The following is an 8,243-nucleotide window of genomic DNA, read 5'->3' as shown; positions in this document are numbered from 1 at the left end:
GGACAGGGTAAACGCCAAAAAAACTAGAACAAAAACAAACAAAACATCACAAACTAGAAACATGGAACAACAGCACAAAACTCCACAAACAACACAGGGCATATTTACTATATAAAAACAAGGTGTTGCTAACAAAACACTTAATCTTCAGACATTTTCATGAGAACTATTGAAAATATCGAAATCTTTAATTTCTGCCGATAAGAAAATCCTATTATACTCATTCTAAGAATATATCTGCTGGAATAATTTCGGTAACTTGTGATTTGAATCAGATGTATTTAGTTATATTAAGGTTCATAAAACGAATTTGATGGTTATGTTTTATTCGAAGTGGTGTTTCAAGTACTTGAAAAACCCTAAAACTGTCAGAACAATTCTTATTTCGGAAAAGAACCATAACAAAAACTTCTGATAATATTTGAATCTATATTTCAGTGCTTAGTACGTTGCTGTATTTTTTCCAGTGTGTATGTGCGTGTGCATGTGTTTTAATTTCGTTATGAAATGTTTATTTAGTTTTTGAAGTAAACTTGATGCTATTTTCCGATTTTGATTTGTTAACGTCCAAACATAATACTCCCTTAACATTGCTCCGCTATAACATTGTTTTCCTGTTGGTCTAGATTAATAGCGACGCGAGCCGGACGTTCGCAATGCAAAGAAAGCGTTGATTTTTTCACTTCCTGACATGTTACTACTTAACCATGTTGTCCAGATCAACAACAACAACGTTATGCGAAGAATTTGTAGGAACAGCAAATAGCAGAGATGCGGCAGCAAAAGTTAAATAAAACATCATGGCGGAATCCCGCACGAACTTGTCGTCAGTTGAGCTTCGAATTGAAATGTTTATGTTAAACACGTTCATAAAATATTTTACTGTTTTGGAAAGTATACAATAAAAATGAAATGAATATGTACATGACTAAGACCAGACGTAGCATGTTTGATGTGAGTGTATGCTTATAAAGACAATATGTCTTCCTCATTCAATGGGTGAGACATAATAAAAATTGCCATGCCATCCATTGCTTTGTCACATATTGATGCCTGCCTTACAGCTTTAAAACACATGTGTACTCGTTTTAGATATAAAAAGAGCCAATTTTTTAGATTAAATTATCAAAGTCAGCATCCATCATTAATTTAAAGCAAAGTACTTTGAAGGTGTGTCTTGGAGGCAAACTCTCGACCGCCCCTAGGGGCAAGAGAGTGACTAATACTACTACAATATGACCAAATGTGACCATTACTAAGTCAATAAACTACCATGTTCAAGATTGCACTTTTGACAAATCTTATAAACGCAACTTTTTTAGTTTTATTGTGGGAAAAACATATTTAACATCATTGTTGTTGCACAACAATGGATTTCAGTCAGTCTCCGTTTATGCAACCGCTGACAACTCTTTTGTACTCATCGATTTTTGTCGGAGAAGCAGAAGCAAGTTCTGATATGTGACACTGTGACATGTGCAGATTTTTTGATAATCTAAAAAGAATCTCGTTCACCTTGAACTGTTGACTCCCGTCAGTATGCTACTACCTATTCCCTGCAATAGAAACTGACACAGATGGTCCTTAACACACACGTTACCGTCTCCCATTCACTTTGCTCTATCAATCAATGCAGGTTTTGTCAGAACCGAAAGACTAGCTGTTCTCAAAATAACTGGAACTTGCCCACACAATCTTGAAAAAGTCCCATACGGGTTCGGGGGTAGGGTTCAAGGTACTGATAATCTGGTACAGAATTTGGATGCAAAATGTCATGTAGGATGAGCATTTCAGTTTGAAAATGAAAAAAAGTGTACTAAGTAGTGACTTTCCGTTATTTATCAAAAAGAGTTCATGAGTTCATTTACATAACTTCTCGGTTCAATACGGGTTGCGAGCTATACATATTCCTAGATAGAAACGGCTACTGCAAACTGGTAGACGCATAGTTGTCACAATCATTAGCAATGCACACGTATCGCCAAGATAACAAAAAGGGGGAAACTAATTATCAAAATATCGAAAACGAACAATAATATCTGTCCTAAAATTACCAAAGGCGACGTTCCAGATTTAAATTCAGCTTTAAAATTCATAAAAAAATAACCTTATTTAAACTGATCTTGGTTGGTCCAGGGCGGAACACATAGACGTTTTGCGGGACACCGTGGTACGTGGTTGGTCCAGGGCGGAACACATAGACGTTTTGCGGGACACCGTGGTACGCGGTTGGTCCAGGGCGGAACACAAAGACGTTTTGCGGGACACCGTGGTACGTGGTTGGTCCAGAGCGGAACACATAGACGTTTGCGGACACCGTTGTACGTGGTTGGTCCAGGGCGGAACACATAGACGTTTTGCGGGACACCGTGGTACGTGGTTGGTCCAGGGCGGAACACATAGACGTTTTGCGGGACACCGTGGTACGTGGTTGGTCCAGGGCGGAACACATAGACGTTTGCGGGACACCGTGGTACGTGGTTGGTCCAGGGCGGAACACATAGACGTTTGCGGGACACCGTGGTACGTGGTTGGTCCAGGGCGGAACACATAGACGTTTTTCGGGACACCGTGGTACGTGGTTGGTCCAGGGCGGAACACATAGACGTTTTGCGGGACACCGTGGTACGTGGTTGGTCCAGGGCGGAACACATAGACGTTTTGCGGGACACCGTGGTACGTTTATGCTGCTCATGGACAGGTGAACACACGGCCATCATATAAGTCAAGTTCTTCTTCTTCTTCTTCTTCTTCTTCTTCTTCTTCTTCTTCTTCTTCTTATTCGTCTTCTTCTTCTTCGTCTTCTTCTTCTTCGTCTTCTTCTTCTTCTCTTCTTCTTCTTCTTCTTCTTCTTCTTCTTCTTCTTCTTCTTCTTCTTCTTCTTCTTCTTCTTCTTCTTCTTCGTCTTCTTCTTCGTCTTCTTCTTATTATTATTATTATCATTATAGCAATTCAGTTCAAGTTTTCAAAATTATCTTCTTTCAGGTGGTCTTTTATTGATACGTAAATTCTTCATTTTACTGTTTCTTCTATGTTTTTAGCAATAAATAGGCAAAAATGAGTTATTCAAAAAAGAACAATGATTAAAACCTAATGATGCTTAAAATTCTCACATGCTTAATATTGATGAGTTGAAATGAATGTCTTGTTTTAGCAATGCAAGTGCTATCATTAATAGTTCCAATAGGTGCACGTGCATGAAAAATGATTGGCAGAAGGAATAGTTTTATTATGTGATATTCTATTAAAGGGTTGTTTATTACTTTGAATTTGATTTCGGTACGCCCTTTTCCGGCCATGAACCTTTGACGACCTTCAATATCATTCTGAAAGCATCGAAACCATAGAACTCCCACGAAACTCGCGAAAAATGCCACAAACCACATCAGGAAACTATGCAGGTATGGATATAGATATAGTGTTTTTATGTAAGAACGAAACTTTGAAATTTATTTACAAAATATTGTTAAAATTTTAGACATTGCATTCATTTTGCATATGAAGACAATTTTTAAGTTAATTTGGCGTAGCAGATATAATTAAGTAAACATTCGTTTCTTAATTTTTAACTAAACAGAAAAGAAGATCCTAAGACAGAGCATGGTGACATTAAATATAATAGTGTGTACTAAATTGTAATTATGGCGATATGCTTCTCATATAATAATATATTTAAGAACGTCCAGTCTAAGTATAGTGTTTTTAATCTGTCTCTGGCTTTAAAAGAAAAATGCACGAAATTCTAGAGAAAAACAATCACGTGAGATTAGCATTTTTACGTTAAATTCATCGAACTTAAACTAGCACATGCATCAATTCTTTGGTTGTCATTAAATATGCGACAACTACCTGATTCTGTAGTCTTTCATATAAATATCATTATGATTATGTTGAAATTCACCGACATGTGTTTGAAATAGCATTTGTTCCAGATGTTCGAGGAATTATCAAGTCAATTCCAGACAATATTTTATTTTGACAAATACATTGCCATATATCACATGTATGGAAAAGGATGCAGACTATGTGGGTTGATAAGATCGTTATCAAAACGAAAAAGCATTATGTAGATATTTTTAATCAGGAAAGATCTGTTAAAAGCTTGATATAAAGAAGTTGCAATTTTGCTAAGGACATTTACATTTGTTGTTGACGATGATGACCAAACATTGTCAACGTGAATACTACTTAAAATGAGATATTCTAAGGTCACGGTAAAATTGATATATATATATGACTAGGAAATGGTATTCATTTTCAACACACTTTATACAGCATTTAGTACACAATCTATTTTCTCTTTCTGTCTCTTTATTATTAGTATTATTTTTAAGACATAAATATACTTTTTAATTCAAAGTTACCTTCGAAGATCGCAACAGACCAGTGAACTAACATTGCAGATAATCCAAAATATTCCAAAGCATAAATATTACCAGAATTTTTTTTCAATATGATTCATCTATTCTTATTATCACAACATATATCGGTTATCTGCGGGGTCATGGTGTGGCGGCATTTTGTTGATCCAACTGCTAAAGTGGTTCGAGGGCTAAAACGTGGTAGGCACCGGAAGCACAACCCTACCACACCAAGACAACGGAAGGGAATCTACAAATTGACATACCTTGCCTTCGGGGTATTTGACTTTTTTCTAATTTAAAAAAAAACTGTTTCCCTTTTTATTGTTTTGAATTTTGAACATTGAATAAATGGCTCACGTATTCGAATATGTCGTTGGGTGTGGGGACTTCATCATGTTTAATACAACTGATATACAGATTAAAGGGTTACTCGGTGGCACATGCATATAAATTGTAGAACAGTTACTATATAGTAGTATGCTTCATTTTCGTCTGCATACATTTATGACATAGATATGTGGTTCAAATTAAGTTATCCTTCGTATTGTGTTGGAAATTAGTTTCAGAATAGCCAATGTCGCATTTAATAATATATATTGGTTCATTTTTATAAAATATGCGTTTGTTTTCATTCGGTCTGATTTATATGCTATTACACTATAGCTTCGGATGTGTTGGTTATGAAACATTTTGTACATGTATTGTTATTGTTATAACTGTGATAAAACTTATTGTTGACAGTTTTCAAAATAATACAAAAAAATGAAAACAATCTGCCTGCCTGTTCTGTCATAGGGATAAATATAAACATGTCATGTCATTGCCCATAAAACCTACTATAAGTGACAGTGACTACATTTTTAATACAGATATATATTATCATATTATATATATTTATTTATTTTTGTTTGTTTGTTAAAGACCAGAATATATGGAACGTTTATCTATAACTGGAATATAGACCTTAATAACTCATAACGTGCAAGAACCTAGATTATGTTTTGTAATTGTATGTTGCAACCTTACCTCGCTGCTCTCGTTGATCGCCAAAATGAACTCTAACATATACATGGACTCCGCAAACCATAAACTTTTCACCCCGTTTCGAGCATTATCTCAACTGACAGTAGCAGAGCCTACACACACATTACTGTAATCGCGCTCTTCTATAGGGAACAAACACGGTCAATCTAATTTGGTCGACTATTTCTGGTATGAACATTATAACGTGTTAGTCTGAACCCAGGTACGGTTCATTTTCCGGATGCAAATGTTTTGTGGATGTACCATGTGCGTAAACACGTTTAACGAATTTGCAACCGGTGTTCATAATGCAGTAACTATTTTTTTGCCAGACAATGATATACCTTAGATGTCGGGCACTATTTCAGCGTAATCAAGGTCTTGAAAACATGACAAGCCCACCACGTATTCTGTTTTCTGTGACGCTCAGATGGGCACTTCAGTGCCAAAATGTCCGTCTTGATTCTAATAGTTTTGCATATGCATGCCGTTTGCCAATGTTCAATATTGTTACAAACAAAATACATGTCACTCCTATTCAGTTCGAGTTGGCTTGTGTTATAGTAACACAAAAACTACAGTGGAACAGGGATTCATGTAGAGCAAGACAGCAAGTCAACTGATAATGAAAATGTGTCCACTGTTCATGGTCAAAACACCGGGAAATATACTTTTAAATTATTTACGTTGCAAGCTCGTCTCTCAAATAGTGTATGAATTCACTCAAAAGTGTTTTTGCTTGGCTGTGACTGGCCTTTTCACGTGATCTGGATGCTGTCAATACAGACCCAGGTAGACGAAGTGCTGTAAACTGACAGTCGTTACAAAAGTATGAAGGCTAATTGGACAGTTGTATGGACATGCACATATCTGTACCGTTTTAAAATCTTGTACTAGTATAACAAGACCGTAATCATAACGTTCATCGACAAATTGTAAGTAAAATGTGCCTCTTTTACAAACGTACATTCAGGTACAAAAGCATTGGCATTTTGCTTGGAACGTTTGTGTTTGGAAATTGGCTCTAGGTCTCGGAAATATCAGTGTCTTAATGATTGCCACCTGCTATAAGAGAATTGCTGCATTATGTGACTAGTAGGACAGAAATGGCCGTGCAGAACTTTACTTAATCGCTTATTAAGATGAAACGTCATTCTCTTGGAAAGGAAGGTGTTTGTGACAAGTTAGCTTGGAAAGATTTGTTTCATTAAAAGTACCACTTGTATTATTCGGCATACTTGTGTAACAAATAATTTAAGTCGCAGGCATATGTTTTATTATGGTCAGATCCACTGCATCTCCATGCTGTGTACAAGATATATTATAAAGCCTTAAGGTTTTGAGGAGGATACCTTAATAAGAATTTAAAACCCAAAACGTGGTCATTTAACAATGATGAGATCGACATTGGAACGTTATACAGCCGAGGAGAGAAAAAAGCGGTCATGTGCGCACCACCTTGTACCTTGTATTATTGGCAGTGCAGTTAAATCCATCCAACATATGGGTCAGGAATAAAAAAAACTTGAATAGTACAACCCCCGTTTATTGACATATTTGTTATCTGCAGATGCGATCAAAGAAAATGTCAGCATTAAAATGCTAATACTCTATGTCATCCACTAAAACTTGATTTGTTTACCATTTACTGCAAGATGTATAATTTATGTTCTACTAGTGTGTATTGATAATGTTTGGTCACATTTCTTCAGTTATAGATGCAAGTCTTAGATTTTTAACAGATGAATTCAATAAAACAATATTCATGAAGCCAATTAGCGCCCCATTGATCATTTGATGTGTTTACATATAGACGATCTAAGAGAGATAACCACGTGTCTGACCTAGTCCTGCTGTTAAATTACACTTCATTTTCACAGAGATTGCACAGTCATAAGTGTCTCATTAGGATCACTTTTATTATTGCACTATTGATAATATTATTATTCGAATATATATGTGGGGGCATACTCGACCTGCATCAATCATGATAAGACTGTGTATCAAAGAATTATAGTTAAACTCGAATGTACTTCTTATTCCAATTGACGGCCAACTTAAATAGGTTAAAGCATTTTGCCATTGGTTGTGAAAATAAAAGACAAAAAGAAAGTTAAAGTGAAAATTATGTAAGTGTAGAGTTAAAATACAGGAGATTAAAAGCTTGGAAACAGTTTTAGTATATGTGTCAACTGTGTGGAGAGACACAATAAATGTTTGTTGGAGTTCATTTTCTAAATGCAAATTTTGTCTGGCTGCACCATATGGTGACAACCCAATTCTTCGATTTGAAATTGATGGCCATACTATTCAGTAATGTATACGGTGTCAGACAATGTTATACCTAGGATAAGCTGGTTTACCAGCGTGTTTAATGCATAAGCAAGTGCTAACTACCACGTTTCCTTGTGTCTATGGTGCTCAGATCGGCACTTCAGTGCGTCAAGCTGGCCGTCTTGTTTGCATATACAGGCCGTTATTTCGCTGCAATTCAGCTGGAATTGGTCTGTATTAAAATAAAAACCTAACTGCAATGGAACATGGATCCATGTAGTAGCAAGCATAACAAAAGCGTGCGGTAAAATGTTTGTGAGAATGCGTGATTTCATTCTGCACCCAAATCGCACCAGCCTCTACATAGAGCAAGACATCGCGTGAACGTGTTTATAAACAAAATACCGTGAAATATACTGTAAATATATTTGCCTTGGCAGTTAATTTTTCAAATAGTGCATGGAATCGAACAAAATTGTTTGCTTTTCGGAATTGACTTCTATTCTTCATTTTCCTGGAGGCTTCCGGTATAGCCGGCCCGTGGTAGACGAAGTACTATAAACATGGACAATGCTTTCAAGA

The sequence above is a fragment of the Mya arenaria genome, chromosome 2 (assembly GCF_026914265.1).
Source record: "Mya arenaria isolate MELC-2E11 chromosome 2, ASM2691426v1".
Lineage (NCBI taxonomy): Eukaryota > Metazoa > Mollusca > Bivalvia > Myida > Myidae > Mya > Mya arenaria.
Note: the sequence above shows the minus strand (reverse complement) of the source record.